At 39.5% G+C, this 17828-nt stretch overlaps 1 protein-coding gene across 3 annotated transcripts in view; it reads right to left on the reverse strand.

Annotated features, from left to right (window-relative positions):
- LOC117401233 (tomoregulin-2-like) overlaps window positions 1-17828 on the reverse strand; it is a 65607-nt gene that overhangs the window by 25595 nt on the left and 22184 nt on the right. The window lies entirely within an intron of this gene.

Genomic DNA, 17828 nt, shown 5'->3' on the forward strand with positions numbered 1-17828 from the left:
CAGAGACTGTGAAAAAGCAGACTAAACAAACCGCACATCCTTCTCATTTATTATACAGGCTCGGATTATACAGGGGGAAGGCTGGCACTGGACCAAGCAGAACAGCTACATCAAGCTCCAATGTGAGTGTGTAAGTGTGTGTGTGACTGTGTGTGTGTGACTGTGTGTGTGTGACTGTGTGTGTGTAATTGTATGTGTAAGTGTGAGTGTGAGTGTGTGTATGTTTTTATATGTCTGTGTGTATATGTCTATGTGTTCTCTACTACGGCGCTGCTATACACAGGCACGTACCCCGGCTGAGTTCCTCAAACCTGATACAGGATTTTCGTTTCATCTTGAACACGTGCCTTTCTCAGATTCTCAGATGTGAAAGAACACTCCCTGTAAGTAATGTTGGTAGCACTTTAGATTACAGGCATACATAAAGTAAGCATGTAATAACACTGTAATAACAGTGCTGGGGTGCAACAGTTTTTACTGCGCAAACCAAACAGAGGCCTCCGTTTCTGAAGATGAGTATTTCAGAAGCCTGGTGCAGTCGCTGGTATTTAATGCGTTGGATTAGTACAAACCTCATTTCAGGTTACAGCAGCAGCAGACGTGAGACTGAGCTGTGCCTATAAAGAAATTCATTTCCTTAGCTTAGAAATTCTTAGCCTGATGCCTCTAAGATGGCAGCTTGACACTAAGGCAGCCAATGTCTCAGAAAGATAAGGCGCTCAAGCTGCTTTGCTCATTTGTACTTCAGGCACAGCCACAGCTGGTCAGAGCACAGAGCAACTGCTTAAACCCAGGCTTATCAAATTAAAAAACAGATCCCTACACAAAGTCTTAACACCCAGGGGACACTTTTAAATTGCTTTTCATTCTTTTTGTTCCTCAATCATTTTAAGCAGCTGATTTTCAGAAACGTCCAGGGAGACAGCATGGTCTCACTTAGCAAAACGTTACTATAGTAACATACTTTAAAGCGTTTTCAAATGTATGCAGTGTCTTCACTAGTTAAACACGACATTCTCCTACAGTACTTTATGTGTCACCTATCACTATAACCCAGTTGCCTAGTGTCCCTTGAGTTCATATGCATTTTTAACCCACTGACTCCCTCCGTTTCAACCATTGCAAGCACACCTTGGTCTAACTTCCTAAAATAATGAGGGAAGCATTCATCCAAATCCTTGCACAATCAAAATCAATTCATTCACAAACTGCTCATTCACTCTACAGAACTTGTCATTGAATCTGCAGGGTCAGTTTTAAAGTAAGCTTAATTTGTATTTTTTAGTTGATCATCACTAATAGCCTGAATTGAATTCAAAGACACTATTGCATGTGTAATGTTCAGTTTGTGCCTCACAAGAGATTCTGCTATGAGTTAAGGTGTCTCATGCACATTCATTACTTTTAAATAAATAAGTAAAACATCAATGAGATTGAAGGTTTCTCCCAAAAAAGCTATTGCACTCTAATAAGCAATCAATATACAGGGGAGAACAGCAAACTTTTAGAATCAATTCAGTTTCATTTAAACGCCTGCCCTGTGGAGCTGATTGTGGCTGCAGAATCCAAGCTCGTTATTATTTCTAGCTCATTGCCTTTCTCTGTTGCATGCAATCCGATGAAAGCAGAGTGGAATTGTGACCCAACGCTGTTTCATGTCCTGACAATTGGCAATCAGCCATCTTTTGTTTCATTAACACTAAGCTCTGGCGTAATGCAAATTGTCAGCCTTTTTCTTTTTCTTTTTTTCAGAGCCAATTTGATTGTGAGCGAGATGTGATGTTTGATTTCATTTGTCAAAGTAGCTGGTGATACAAGGAATGCTTAATTATTATTATTATTATTATTATTATTATTATTATTATTATTATTTATTTCTTAGCAGACGCCCTTATCCAGGGCGACTTACAATTGTTACAAGATATCACATTATTTTTTTACATACAATTACATTGTTTTTTACACATTATTTTAACATACATTTACCCATTTATACAGTTGGGTTTTTACTGGAGCAATCTAGGTAAAGTACCAGAGCCCTAACCACTACTCCACACTGCTGCCCAAAATGCTGCAGAAATGCTACACATGCTGATTACACAGCCCCTCTTGCGCATTGGGCATATGGAAGTCCCTGGGTACAGATCCTTTGGCTGCTATCGCCTCTCCTGTTGAAAGGCACTCCTTTGTGAAAATTAAGGGGCTGTACTTTTACATAGTGCCTTTACAAGGAGTGGTATAGGTGAGATATTGTTCCTGTTGTTTTTCTAATCTGAGTGTGGAGTAGTGGTTAGGGCTCTGGACTCTTGACCAGAGGGTCGTGGGTTCAATCCCAGGTGGGGGACACTGCTGCTGTACGCTTGAGTAAGGTACTTTACCTAGATTTACCTAGATGGCTCTAGTAAAAACCCTGTTTCTTAGAAGATCTGGATCAATCACTACTTTGAAATCAGGTCTTCAACCAAGGAAAGTCATCAAAGGCTCCTGTGCTCCGATACAGTTTGCATTGCATTTGGGTATAATCCCATGAATACTGTGTACTGTTCACAGAAGTGCAGTCTTGCAGTGCATTACACAACCTCCTTGGATTTGTACTCTACACTTTTGGCTGTATACCCAGACACATGCCACACTCTGTGTGCAGTCTAAATCGTTTTTTCATTTCCTGGGTGTCTGTAAGGCGTTGCAGCTTGCTTGGAGTCACTACCTTGGATCTTGAGAATTGGAACATAAACCACTGCATGCACTGCAATAGTTAATTCAGCGAATTACAAAGAAAAAAACCCACCAAGGAATAATAGGATAATTAGCCTCTTATTGAGAGTCCAATTTTAATTAAAGAACTAAATCACAGCCCCAGATTCCAGAACAATGTCATCGCAATAGGACCTAATGCAATCACTAATGCTGCATGTTCACAATTGCTTTGCATACTGAAGTAATAATAATAACTTGAATTTACTATAGCGCCTTTCACACCTAGGTGTCTCAAGGCGCTGTACAAAACAAAACATTCAAACACAAATCAACATTACAAAAACACAATGAATAACAATTAATCAGTTAAAAAATTATATGGATACATAAATAAATAAAATACATTAAAATAGGTAACTATAGAGATAAAATCGATCATCATAAAAGTACAGTATATTATAATAAACAGTGCAGACTGCAGTAGAGTCATAGAGTTAAAAGAGATGTACACAAGCTTCCCTCTTATCAGCAGGGTCAATCAAGACACTGTCTTCTAAATATACTGTAGTTTCAATACATGCTTTTCAAGTTAACAATTCTGACTGTAATGTGGTTGATACAAGCTTTTTAAAAAAACTGTTCCAATGCTGCTCTCTTCAACTTGCGAACCACACCATGTGGACAGGCTGTTATGTCTCTGTCATTTCTATCCTGAAGCCAAATGCTTTAACTAGAAAAGGAACAGCAAGGCTTCACAGAGAATGCTTAGAGAGAGATCTAATCGCCTGATCACCCCTGTTCAGCGGTCATGCCAGGACACCCAACAGAAAAGAACTACTACTAGCACACTGCTAGGGAACGATCGAGAATTAAAACTAAAAAATACTATACAGCAAGAGGAACAAGTTCTATTGTTTGAAAATGGTGCCTGTATCTTTTTATAATATAAACTACCCTGGAGAAGCCTTAGCAGCAATGGCAATGGCTACACAATTACTGTGGCGCAGTCCTGATAGGGAAGGACATTGTAACTGACAGAATACCATTATAATGCAGTTGATTGCCTTTGTGCATTGGAGCATACTGCTGCAATACCACTAGCATGTCAATACTTGTATTACACGCTAACTGTGCATCTTGAACTTCTATTTGCACTGCACAAGCATTTCACAGGCAGGAAAAACAAGCTGTCCCGACTATATTGTGCCTTCTGTGCTTTGATTCCAGAACTCCTCTTCTCGTCTCCCAGCTAGCCTGCAAACGGTTTAAAGTGCTGCTGCAGGAATACGTGAAGTGTGCATGGTGTTGTTTTTTTTATTATTCACATCCTCAGCGTGTTTGTGATATCTGAGACGCTTGCCGCTTCTGCCTCTTGTACCCCACTGAGAGCAGTGGAGTCAACAGAATGTTCCTTCTGGTTGAAATATTTGAATAAACAAATATAAAGTAAAAAGAGGCACAAATAACAAGGCTCCTGTCCCAGGCTGAGCAGAGGAACTGGCATTGCAGCCAACCCCCCTACAGAGCGGTACTGACGTAGAACTGGGAAAGCAAAGCAGAATCCGTGACTGAGCTGAACCAGCAAGGAGAAACAAACCACCGACAGCCAGCAAAAGCATGTGCTAATAATGTCTTTATGTGTTAAAATGAGAGCTCAACACATGCATACATTTAGAAAGGCTTCTCATCGAGATTTTTAGAATTGCTACCAAATTTTCTTAAGTACTACTACAGTATATATCTCATGCTTTAATGTTTGAAGTTATGGAAGCAAATATAAAGGGTGAATAACAATATATATTCAGCAGTGGACTATTCAGTATTGAATTGATGAGATGTTAATAATGTCATTGTGTAACATATTTTTACATACACAAAATACACTGGGGACACTTCTAGTGTACACAGAGGGTTCTATGTCAGTCATCTCCATAGTGCCTGTATTTAGGTCCACTGCAGACTGGGTCAATATAATGGACCCCTTTGTACAGCAACTGGTCATTTTTGGAATCAAATCAGAGCTTTGCATTGCTCTATTTTATAGAAGGCATGACTACATGATCTGTGTATTGTTCTATTGCATAGAAGGCATGACTGCAGGATCTTTGTATTGTTCTTTTGCACAGAAGGCATGACTGCAGGATCTTTCTTGAACACAAAACCTTTCTCTCATTTTAGATAAAAGGGGACGAGCAGAGGGGCTACAAACACGTTGGTCAGCAGTGTTCACTTTGACTATAGATGAACACGAGGCTCCATCTGCCAAGGCACGACGGCGCAGCTTTGTATTGCCCAAAGAGCAGCTTTTCTTTTCTGATCACGCCTTGTAAAGCAGATGTATACAGTACTTGAAGGGGTTCAGTACTTCACAATGAAGAGATCTGCTGATGATGTCGAGGGTACAGAGGGGAGAGAGGAAGAGATGTTCTCCCTCGTCCCTCATCAGATCAGAGGGACAACTCTTTTATCCTGCTAGACCTCTGCTAATACATACAATATCAATTATTCAGGATGCGTGTTGAGCTTCCTTTAATCATTGGCTATCTTTTACCCAATGAAGGAGCCTGGAGGCGGGGCTACGAGGGAACCGGGTCACTGCCACCTGTCTCTTGAAGTTTTATTATCACTCAAATTACAGACACACATTGAGATCTGTATAAACTACAGGAGTTTACTGCCTCATTATTTGCAGCAAGTCTGCGGTGCCACCTGTAAAAATAACTGCCTTCACCTCAGAACAGCAGCAGAAAACTATACGAAAGTGAGACGCTGGAAAAACTAGAGCAATCCAGTAAAGTGCACCCCACTGTACACATCAGGCTGTCAGTTCATCTCTGGTTTGTGGTTCCTGAGGTAAAAAATGAGTAGAACATGTTTGCATCTGTATAAACCACAGTGTATGCTTAATACAAAAAAAAGATTGATAGATTAAAAAAAAAAATTTGCTCTTCTTTTCAGTCCCCTTGTCCAAACTGCGCAACACTAAGAGACAAACTACACACACAAAACATTAACTTAAAAAAAAAAAAACCTGCCTATTAAATTCTGTGCAAATAATTCCGCAGTGAATTCTGCGTGTGTGGGGTGCTCTATGCATACATGTCTAAAAATGAAGACTCTGCTTTCTCTTTATTCTTTATAATTGCTATACAGGGACTGCTGTGTTTAGTTCATGAGTTGTCAATACAAGCCTGGCTCTGCTAGTTACTGTGTGCTGTTGATCTTTTAAGGGGTGACTCAGGGCTGCTTCAATATTGGGTGACTGGCAATATGCTGTACAACATTTACACTGACAACCTTCAGATTCACCATCTCTGTCCTGATCACAAGCCTTGGCTCCCAGGCTGTCTGCCTCAATCAGTGCAACCCGCGAGACAGGAATAGCAACACAAGACAAAATGCCACTGTCTTATTTCTCTTTATTTTCCACTTTCACCTCCACTGCTAAAAGATCACAAGGAAACAGAGGGAAAGTGTGTGCGTGTGTGCGCCCCGTACAACGTGAAGAACGCAGACGTTAAACCAGGTGACTCCAGTATCAAAGTGAAGACAAACTTGAAGAGGGTACTTGTCAGGATTTGTAGTGGAGAACCTGAAACAGTACGAGTTTAATGGGTTGAAAGACGGGGGTGGTTGAACTGACATTCAGTCAGACGTCACAGTGAGATACTGGCTTAACCAAGGGAAATGCAAGGTGTTTTCAGGGTTGACGTCTCCTCCACAATAAACGCATGCAGTATATACACCAGGGATAGCAAGTACATTATAATATGTGTAACAGCAGCGAGGATGGGTAATAGCAGGATGGGGGTTAATAGCCTCCCTGCAGGAAAAACACGTGCGTATGCACAACATTGTAATTGTTTTATTGTTTGTTATCCCCTGCACTCGGTGGTGATTAAAAATTAGAACTGAGTGCAGGGTATTTAAGACTGCTGAGTAGAAGGAGGTGGAAAGGTGCTCTGTCTCCGAGTAGCCATAGTTATAGTAAGTACTGTGTTAAGCCCATGTGGTTTTGTGTTTGTGTGACAGGTAAACAGCTTAGCCGTCCTGCAAGCTAGTCAGGGACTTACCTGTGTAGTCAGCGCTCCAAAACGGAGTTAGGTATTTGTTTCTGTTTTGTTTGTTTTGTTGTTGTTAATTTAAAAAAAATAGCGCAATCGCGCAGAAAAATCCATTCCTGTATGTGTTGGGTCGTGTTTTTAAAGGGGCAACGAACAGTATAGCATACTGTAGATGTATAGTTCTGTATCTATACTGTTGCTGTAACTCCCAATGGGGTATTGCATCACAAATGATTCAGGGTATCTGCTTTTAGATTTTTTTTAGACAGAAGAAAAGTGAAAACCACAAAACACACATATACATTGGTAAGGTACTCATGATCTCCAAATACATTCATCTATAGGTTAAAAACTTAATAGTCAATAGTTTATTGGATAATACCCACTCGCAATATGAAAGGACTATGATAAAAGTTTGCAGGAGATTTGTAAAAATGTAACACGGGTTCACCAGCAGTAGACAAGCATCATCATTTTGAAAGAGGACATAAATATAGCAGCTCTCCACCTTGATGGGGTTAACATAATTACGAAAAGTAACGGAGGTGAGCGCACCCCAGTCCTGAGCTGAAACCCCCAGCCCTCCATTCAGTCCTGGGCCTCTCTGAAGCAGAGACTGCTAAATGTGCTGAATCGAGTGGTGGCTTTATGGAGGGCTAAGATGAAACCACAAAACTCTTTCTTGAGAAGATAGTGTGCTGTAGTTCTGTTTTCAATCTAGTAGGAAATGTATTGTGTTTCAGTAAGGCAGAGCGAATAATACCTACAAACAAAATAAGGGGGAGAAAACAAAAACTAAGATAAAGGTCATTGTATTTAATAAACAGTATGAGAGTATAATCTGCCCTCCAGGTAAACTACCAGCACTGCTCTCTTTCCAGTGTCTTGTTCCAGTCTCTGGCAGCATTTCTATTTAATCTTTGAACAGAGTGGAAGTCATTATTTATGTCTCAACTCATGCTGAGGCAAACTGCCAGCCTTTCACTCTACAGCCCTGCTGTCCGGGCAGTGAGGGTGAGGGACATTTATTATATATATAAAAAAACTAAAATAAAAATGATACATTGAAAAAGTCCACTGAGACGCAGTCATCTTGTTTCTTGGGGAAGTCCTGCCCTACGAAGTCAGTACTCTTGTTTTCATTCGATACCTGCACACTGAATTGGACAGTTGCAGTGAACACCTCACTTCAGAGGTGGGGTTCCAGCCATCAAACCCTCAAACAAACTAGTGTCCTGGTGTAAAAGGGCCGAGGCTAGGTGCGAACCAGTGACCCCGCGTACCGCAGGGGAGTGTCTAAACCACAATGCAAGAGAGCCGGGTTCGTCTGCATCCGTGGATTTAGAGCTTTTAACCTCATCTCATCTCAACCACAGGGGACCCAATCCGTAACAGCAGTGTATCACACAACAATGCCTGTTACATTAAAAACAGGGTACAGAACGGGTCTCATGTACTGCATATAGATTTTTTTGCTGTGAAATTGCATATCATTTTTCTCTTAAATTTTGTATTTTCTTAAAGCGTGCGCAGTATTTTGTGATGATTGCAGTTATTGTGAGTGATCTGACTCAGCCAACAACATAAAGGACAAGTCATTAGGACGGACACGTACCACAAAATCTTGAGTTTTATACCGTGCTTAAAATATAATTCAGGGCTGTCTCTTAACTGCATCCTTTCATTGTTTACCATTCTGTAAGCCTATTCATCTTACTCCTGCTATTACTTCCGACAGTATCACTTGGCTATAAATGACACCTTAATGCTCTGCTGTGGCACTGGAAGCAAAACAGAAATGGGAAAATATTGCCTATTTTTTCTGTAATGATAACATTTTACAGAGCTGATATTCCAACATTATAAGGTAATCTTTACATTTATATACGCCAACAAAAGAGCCCAGCTATTTAGGTAATATTCCCTTTCATTTCTGCTATCAAATAGTAATAAATGAGACACATCTCATAACAGCGAGGCTGCTTGTAAAGCCTGGTTAACAATCAGTAGTCTCCTCTACCATACCAATTTGTCTTTTTGTTTTTTTTTTAATTTAAAGATGGTTTGATCTGAGCTTGCTAAGGGTCCTTACAGCCTCTGTAAAGTATAACACAGCAGACAGCCTGGCCCAATATTTTCTGTTAGTTTAGTTCACAGCCACCTCTCTGGAATACTGCTTTCCTATATGGAGCTATTGCTTAGTTTATGAACGTTTCCCACTGCATATTTAAGTTATTTATTGATGTTCATAATTATAAGAGAGTTAAGAGTTGTTTTTCTAATGTGATTTTTCCAGTTCCATGGGATTGTTTTTGCCACCCACAGTAATCTAAAAGGTAATCCAGTGGTTTGGGATTGCACCCTTTATGTGAACATCAAATACTAGATTACTTTGCAATTGAGGCCCTCTTAACAGCTGGGAAATATTTTATGTTACTTTATCCCATAAGATATCCTAAGCCTCTGTGTTTGTGTTTATTGCAGATTTCTTTTTAATCAATACAGAAAAGCCTGAATTTTTATTTCTATAAATTCTGGAAAAAAACAGATGCAAGATATAGCAACACGGCACAGATACTGGAAATAAATTAGATTGTCTTTTTTTTTTACATTAGCAGGGTTATCTTTGCACACAGCCATACAGACATATTATAGCACATTTCTTTAATAAATTCCAGGTTCTTGCTAGATGATCTGTCACATTTCTAATAAGTTAGGGGCTTGCCTGAAAGACCATCTGTATTCAAATGAGCTTTTTCTTCCCATTTTGACAACCACAAAATCACTTTTTTTTTCTCCTTTAATATTGTATCTGTCTCGCCTACATATTTTATTTTGTTAAACATTTGGCAAAATATACCATAAACAAGTTTGCTAGTTTTGTACACTGTAAATCCCAAAGTCATTCTAAATAAATTAAACCAAGTTACGTTAACTGAAAAATTCAAATTTTATTCATAACACTTTTTAAGTTAGTTGAACATTCAAATTTACTTTAGTTGTTCAAACGTAAATGGTTTAAGTAGAATCAGGGGACTCGATTCCCATCAGCCCTTGCAGGACTTGTACAATTTATTTTTGGAATCGTTTCTTGTTTATTGTGTTGTTGTTTTGTGTATGTGCGGTTGCACAAGTGTGTTGTGTCTGCTTGTCTCTTGTGCCCCCGCCTGCTCCCTTACATGTGTTCTAATTGTGTTGTCTGTGGCCACCCCTGTTCGGATGTGAGTCTGCGGATGTGATCTCCCTTCCTTCTCCCTCTGTCTACATCTCTGCATCTGCCTGCAAGTATCTTATGACTGAATATCTATTGTTTCTATATGCGAGTTCACTTTTATTTTTGCACACTTTATATGTGCTCTTACAGGTTTGAATGTCCTTTAATGTGTCTGTGATCCATTTATGTTTACTGTGGACCAATATTTGCATCCCATCTAAAAGCACTTGTGTACTGTGTACTGTATATATATATATATATATATATATATATATATATATATATATATATATATAATCTTAAAGTCATTATATTAGGTGCCTCATTATTATAATTGTTTATTTATATTTTAAAACCCAAACACCAGGTTTTGTTATTTATTTTACAAACACAATATTCTGTCTCAGGTTTCTGTGAGATTTTGTTAACCCCTCGAGCTGCTCTTTTGGTTTCCACTATCACAGAAAACCCCTTGATGGAATTATATTCTTGTAATTCTCCTCATCTATCTATCTATCTATCTATCTATCTATCTATCTATCTATCTATCTATCTATCTATCTATCAATAATTTAGGAGATAACTTGTATATTATATACCACCCGGGGTGTAATATGTCTATGGCAGGATCTTAGGTGTGATATGTACAGCATATGAATGTTTTTTTATAAAAAGTTAAAAAAAATTAATAAAGTTTTTTATTTTTTTCTTTTGCTAGATCACTTCAGGCAGGTTGAAGCTGGCACAGTAGGTTGATGAGTTTGAAAGATTGAGAGCAAATTGAGAGCCAAGCTGATTTCCTGAAAGTCCCAGTGCAGCAGCCTCATTAGCATCTGGGGAGCAGGGTCTGTTCACCAAATGATTTCCTGAAAGTCCCAGTGCAGCAGCCTCATTAGCATCTGGGGAGCAGGGTCTGTTCACCAAATGATTTCCTGAAAGTCCCAGTGCAGCAGCCTCATTAGCATCTGGGGAGCAGGGTCTGTTCACCAAATGATTTCCTGAAAGTCCCAGTGCAGCAGCCTCATTAGCATCTGGGGAGCAGGGTCTGTTCACCAAATGATTTCCTGAAAGTCCCAGTGCAGCAGCCTCATTAGCATCTGGAGAGCAGGGCCTGTTCACCATATGATTTCCTGAAAGTCCCAGTGCAGCAGCCTCATTAGCATCTGGAGAGCAGGGCCTGTTCACCAAATGATTTCCTGAAAGTCCCAGTGCAGCAGCCTCATTAGCATCTGGAGAGCAGGGCCTGTTCACCAAATGCAGCTCTTGTTCTCTGTCAATCATTGTCACCCTAAATCCTGATCCAGAACAAAGAAAAAGCCTGAGGTGAGTCTCTTTCTGAGGACACAGCTTTCCACAGCAATCCAGCTCAGAACAGTCACTCTCTTAATCCAATTGTACTAGTAGCACCATAAAAAAGGGCTGTACAAGACTTGGTCCTAAGACTGATAAACAACTGAACCCCATGCATTATCTCTGGAATGAAACCTTATAGTATCAATGACAAAAAACACATGGGAAAACCAAACCACTGCTGCACACTGAGAGCACTGTTAGAAACTTTTCAGAACTACCTTAAATGTGTGTGTGTGTATGTATATATATATGCACGCACACGCGCACACGCACGCACATGCACGCGCACACGCACGCACAGTATATATGATCAGCAGCCAGGAGTTTGATGTTAAATAAATCATTCCTCCCTCATAGCTCCACAGATAACTCCTATCATTAATCCTTCAGACTTCTTCATGCTGTGATGAGAATCGCAATCATTTCTGAGCAGATATACTGTACCAAGGCCCAGATTGTTCAGACCACATCAATTCCTGCTCTGAAGAAGGCAATAGCCAAGTTTTTGTCTACCTGACTTAGCTTCTTATAGTTTCAATTACTGAGCGTTTTCAAGTTATGGATACTACTACTACTATGACTACTACTACTACTACTACTACTACTACTAATAATAATAATAATAATAATAGAAGTTCTGAAAGCCAAGCCAGGGTGCCGGGCTAGTGCAATTTCAAAGCCCTGCTTGAAAGATATTTTTTTTGACCACATCACAGATTCCTTCTCCAGCTGATGTAACTGGCTTGAGTAAAGGCAATGCTCTTTCTGCTCTGCAGCACACAGCTACTGGCGTGAGGGATCCAGAAGATAATGAGCAGTAATGTGGAACTGGATTGCAGGCAACAGTGAAATGAGAGACTGCAAGTGAAAGGATCTCTCTCTCTCTCTCTCTCTCTCTCTCTCTCTCTCTCTCTCTCTCTCTCTCTCGTTAAACTTTTTATTGGCATGATAAGCAGAACAAGTATTGCCAAAGCTACAACACAATACACAAACATACATTAGAACAGATACCACACGGTTATATTGACCACATCTTACAGCGCGACTCTGGCTCTATGGCAGGATGCTACAAATTCTGCAGCTATTGCTCCCTCTCTCTTTTCTCCCAGAAGAGCCTGCAGTTTCTCCTCCTGGCTCTGGAACAGGAAACCCTCCATATTATTTGCCAGTATCTCGCTCAGCTCTCTGTATATCTCCAAGTGGAGGATGAAGTGGGGCTCAGTTTCAATCTCTCCACAGTTGCACTGGGTACAGATTCTTCCCTAGGTTTCCATTGTGCTCTATACATGCCTGTTTCAATGGCTAGCTTGTGGTCACTAATCCTATATTTTGTTAATAGGTATTTTTTTTTTTTTTTAAGTGTTTAGATATTCTCTGTTGAGGGAGCTATAGAGGTGGAGTTTATTTTGGCTTTTAATCTGCTGTCTCCAGTAGAGGGTGTATTTCACTAACAGGGCAGATCCTACAGCTTTTCTCAGTGCCCTCTGGCTGCTGGGCTCAGTGGTGGGACCATTGTGGATGTAGATGCTGGTGTGTGTGGACAGGGATGTGATGTAGGTCTGTAGCGAGTATTTAGCTGTACTGCCCAGGGAGGATTCAAGGGCTTGGAAGTAGAGGGAGTTTGGGCTGCTGTTTCTCAGGTGGAGCCAGAACTGGGTGATCAGCAGAGGCCCTCTCCCTAGCCATTGGTAGGAGGGTAGGGACATTTTTTTAAATTTGAATGGAAAAGAAAACTGTGGAAAACTGAGTGGTTTAATGAACTGACATATTTAAAACTGTAAACTCAAAAAAGAGATGTTGATTTAATTTATTTTTGAGAACATATGAAAACCGTGACTTCCTTTTATTAAATACCCCTGCAGTGTTCATTAATGGCAGTTAAAATGTTGATTTAACCTTATCTGACATTAATGAATAAATTACACTGCCACAGGCATGCAGTTGAATTATTTATGTACAGTATTCATTATTTATAATTTCAAATTTTTTATATTTCATGTATTTTTTATGCATTTAATTCCCCGCAGCTGAAAAAGAAAACACACAGTTCAGTTGATAACTTTTTTTTATAAAGCGCTTCACTAGAAATGATACATTCAGTATAGTTTACAAAACCACAGTGAGTGCTTTCCTTTAGGGTAATGGGGGACTGTATATGGGCATAGAAATGCAATCATGGTATGATTTACGATATCACACATCTAGTGGCGCTAGAATTGTGATGCAACAGTTCTGTGAGCAAAGCTGGCAGGAGGACAGCTGCAATGGTCGGTCATCTACAAAACAATTGTAATAGACATACAAGAAGTACAGGACTTACGCAACATTCAACACCAAAACTTTGTAAAAACAACCAGAGACAAATATAAAAAGAAATGTTTACTTATACTGTCATGTACAATCCAACTGTGCCGCCCCGAAATGCAAAAAAGAAAGTGGTAGGGGTAGGGTGACCACCTGTCCCTAATTGGGCGGGACAGTCCCGAAATGTAAAGATCAAGTCCCGGTCCCGGGCTTCATGCCTACGGGATGGCATTTGTCCTGAATTCGTAGACACAGTGCAATCTTACAGTTTAGCGCCACAGTCAAACCATAGCATATCTGTTTATTGCGCATCATAGCACTGCCCCTGATGCATTATTTTGCAATGACTTATACTCGCTCGCTCGCCAGTTAAAACTATTTAAAAAAAATGTATGTATATATCTAGGTGTGCCCCCAGAAATCTTTCACATGGTACGCACAACTGAACCACACTGACATCTCATCTCATGCCAATAACGACTCTGCATCAACATGCTGTAAAGTGTTTCAGTCAGAGTGTTCTTTCCTGAGTTTCCCATTATAAAAATGAATAAACACAACGTGCTGCCATCGAGACAGAACAGAAACTACCTTGACAGCCAAACGGTCCAGAACAATAAAAGCTACAAATAAACCTATTTGAAATACAGACTTAAAGGAAACACTAGCTCACAGATATTTTATGCTGGCTGGAAACAGTAAAAAAAAGTAAAAAAAAATAAAAATGTAAATATACCCCAGCATAAGAAATGGCAGGTGACCTTAGGTAGGGGTGTAACGATCCACTAATCTCACAAAGCGATACTTATCATGATACATGTGATTGTCCTGATTCACTAGTTCTCTGAGGCATTAGAAGATCAAATAAATGATGGACCATTTTGTTAAAATACTAAATTGAAATGAGAGAGGGAGAGCATTTCTCCATGGCAACTATAAAACACTCAGAGTAGAATTTTCAAACATCAACGTTATTGTATTGAACTCGTGGTATAGTAACGAGAGCTTTAGCAGCAAGGGATTTTCAAACTAAATGTGTTAATTAAATCAATCGGTTAATGATTTGAAATTGTGTCCATGAAGTCATTTGTAGGCTATTTATAAATATGTTTATGTTTGTAGTTGTTAGCTATATTATACATGTATACCATGTATGTAACACTTCATTATACATGTAGCAAGCTTTTAAAATTATGATAGAACTCCCCAATCCAATACACAATTTTTTTTATAATAAATTGTTCAGTGAATTCCTCTAATCGTGCATTTTCTCTGGTACTCTTTGATCGCCTCCGCAATAAATAAACTCAACATGAATAGCCACCGAACACTTACTGTATTATAAGAACATTTTATATGCATACAAACATGTGAAGGTGAAAGTGTACACTGTACATAAAGTGTGGGGAGAGTCTGACAGCATTAAATACGTTTAGGCAAACTCCATCTCGATCACATTCCTAGTGGATCTGTGTGCCCTTGTACGCCTGTTCTTCATTCTTGTGTGGATAAGACACAAGTGTTAAAAGCCAAGGATGCATTGCAAATCCGCAATCACCTAAGGAAACTTTATTGTAATATCTAATATACTGCTTTCTATACCAAGATTTCAGTTGAAAAAGTGGGCAGCAGTGTGGAGTAGTGGTTAGGGCTGGACTCTTGACCAGAGGGTTGTGGGTTCAATCCCAGGTGGGGACACTGCTGCTGTACCCTTGAGCAAAGTATTTTACCTAGATTGCTCCAGTAAAAACCCAACTGTATAAATTGGTAATTGTATGTAAAAATAATGTGATATCTTAATTGTAAGTCGCCCTGGATAAGGGTGTCTGCTAAGAAATAAATAATAATAATTCAAGTAAAATCTACAGTAGAGGTCAGCTGTCATATAATGTACATACAGTGCCTTGCGAAAGTATTCGGCCCCCTTGAACTTTGCGACCTTTTGCCACATTTCAGGCTTCAAACATAAAGATATGAAACTGTAATTTTTTGTGAAGAATCAACAACAAGTGGGACACAATCATGAAGTGGAACGAAATTTATTGGATATTTCAAACTTTTTTAACAAATAAAAAACTGAAAAATTGGGCGTGCAAAATTATTCAGCCCCCTTAAGTTAATACTTTGTAGCGCCACCTTTTGCTGCGATTACAGCTGTAAGTCGCTTGGGGTATGTCTCTATCAGTTTTGCACATCGAGAGACTGAAATTTTTGCCCATTCCTCCTTGCAAAACAGCTCGAGCTCAGTGAGGTTGGATGGAGAGCATTTGTGAACAGCAGTTTTCAGTTCTTTCCACAGATTCTCGATTGGATTCAGGTCTGGACTTTGACTTGGCCATTCTAACACCTGGATATGTTTATTTGTGAACCATTCCATTGTAGATTTTGCTTTATGTTTTGGATCATTGTCTTGTTGGAAGACAAATCTCCGTCCCAGTCTCAGGTCTTTTGCAGACTCCATCAGGTTTTCTTCCAGAATGGTCCTGTATTTGGCTCCATCCATCTTCCCATCAATTTTAACCATCTTCCCTGTCCCTGCTGAAGAAAAGCAGGCCCAAACCATGATGCTGCCACCACCATGTTTGACAGTGGGGATGGTGTGTTCAGGGTGATGAGCTGTGTTGCTTTTACGCCAAACATAACGTTTTGCATTGTTGCCAAAAAGTTCGATTTTGGTTTCATCTGACCAGAGCACCTTCTTCCACATGTTTGGTGTGTCTCCCAGGTGGCTTGTGGCAAACTGTAAACGACACTTTTTATGGATATCTTCAAGAAATGGCTTTCTTCTTGCCACTCTTCCATAAAGGCCAGATTTGTGCAGTATACGACTGATTGTTGTCCTATGGACAGAGTCTCCCACCTCAGCTGTAGATCTCTGCAGTTCATCCAGAGTGATCATGGGCCTCTTGGCTGCATCTCTGATCAGTCTTCTCCTTGTATGAGCTGAAAGTTTAGAGGGACGGCCAGGTCTTGGTAGATTTGCAGTGGTCTGATACTCCTTCCATTTCAATATTATCGCTTGCACAGTGCTCCTTGGGATGTTTAAAGCTTGGGAAATCTTTTTGTATCCAAATCCGGCTTTAAACTTCTCCACAACAGTATCTCGGACCTGCCTGGTGTGTTCCTTGTTCTTCATGATGCTCTCTGCGCTATAAACGGACCTCTGAGACTATCACAGTGCAGGTGCATTTATACGGAGACTTGATTACACACAGGTGGATTCTATTTATCATCATTAGTCATTTAGGTCAACATTGGATCATTCAGAGATCCTCACTGAACTTCTGGAGAGAGTTTGCTGCACTGAAAGTAAAGGGGCTGAATAATTTTGCACGCCCAATTTTTCAGTTTTTTATTTGTTAAAAAAGTTTGAAATATCCAATAAATTTCGTTCCACTTCATGATTGTGTCCCACTTGTTGTTGATTCTTCACAAAAAATTACAGTTTCATATCTTTATGTTTGAAGCCTGAAATGTGGCAAAAGGTCGCAAAGTTCAAGGGGGCCGAATACTTTCGCAAGGCACTGTATGCAGACTGCAGATGCATTGATAATTTCTTGGTAGTAATTTTACACTGGGTGCAAATAATAGTATATCACTAGCAATACAACAAACATTCCGTAAGGTTACAAATGGTTAAAACAAGTGAATAAATCTTCATAACCACAAGTATAGAAAAGGCTAACATATTTTCAGAACTACAAATATTGAATTATCTAGGTTGTCTGTAAGAAATTAACTCTGGTCCTGTCAACAGTGGTCTTCTCTCTAAATTTCTGTTTCAAGGTGAGTTATATAATGTTTTGTTAATTAAAACCCTCCTTTTTCAAGTGCAAATTAACTCCTGATAAATTATGACAAGTAACATGGATTTGCTATTAAATTCCCACGCAAATAAAATAGTCACAAGAAACACTGCTCGTTAAGATATTAACATTATTTCTTAAATCAACATAATTTCGGAAATCAGTGTAAATGTATCCTGTAAAGAAAGCATCATTATTCATCGAGACAAGATGGATCATTACACCCCCTAGAAACTGGTACTGACATTCCAGCAGAATTCCTAACCATTTAAAAAACAAAACAGAACACAACACAAAGTTCAATAATACAAGACGAGGGAAGGTAACTGAAGTGAGAGATGTACAGTACATGGGGGCTGACGATGCCCTTCCTAATGGCATGTAGCTCAC

This window comes from Acipenser ruthenus, chromosome 10, assembly GCF_902713425.1.
Source record: "Acipenser ruthenus chromosome 10, fAciRut3.2 maternal haplotype, whole genome shotgun sequence".
Taxonomy (NCBI): Eukaryota; Metazoa; Chordata; class Actinopteri; order Acipenseriformes; family Acipenseridae; genus Acipenser; species Acipenser ruthenus.